Source organism: Hyposmocoma kahamanoa, unplaced genomic scaffold (assembly GCF_003589595.1).
Source record: "Hyposmocoma kahamanoa isolate Upper Pololo Valley unplaced genomic scaffold, ASM358959v1 81, whole genome shotgun sequence".
NCBI classification, from domain to species: Eukaryota; Metazoa; Arthropoda; class Insecta; order Lepidoptera; family Cosmopterigidae; genus Hyposmocoma; species Hyposmocoma kahamanoa.
Genome location: NW_020654080.1, coordinates 10,465,328 through 10,465,567, shown reverse-complemented (window position 1 = coordinate 10,465,567; position 240 = coordinate 10,465,328). Strand labels below are relative to the sequence as shown.

The 240-nt window shown below is 42.9% G+C and overlaps 1 protein-coding gene across 2 annotated transcripts in view; it reads right to left on the bottom strand.

Annotated features, from left to right (window-relative positions):
• LOC113234181 (glycogen-binding subunit 76A) overlaps positions 1 to 240 on the bottom strand; it is an 89,473-nt gene that overhangs the window by 63,562 nt on the left and 25,671 nt on the right. The window lies entirely within an intron of this gene.

The following is a 240-nucleotide window of genomic DNA, read 5'->3' as shown; positions in this document are numbered from 1 at the left end:
GAACATTCCGAGCTATTCAGAACATTCCGAGCTATTCAGAACATTCCGAGCTATTCAGAACATTCCCAGCTATTCAGAACATTCCGAGGTATTCAGAACATTCCGAGCTATTCAGAACATTCCGAGGTATCCAGAACATTCCGAGCTATTCAGAACATTCCGAGGTATTCAGAACATTCCGAGGTATTCAGAACATTCCGAGCTATTCAGAACATTCCGAGCTATTCAGAACATTCCGAG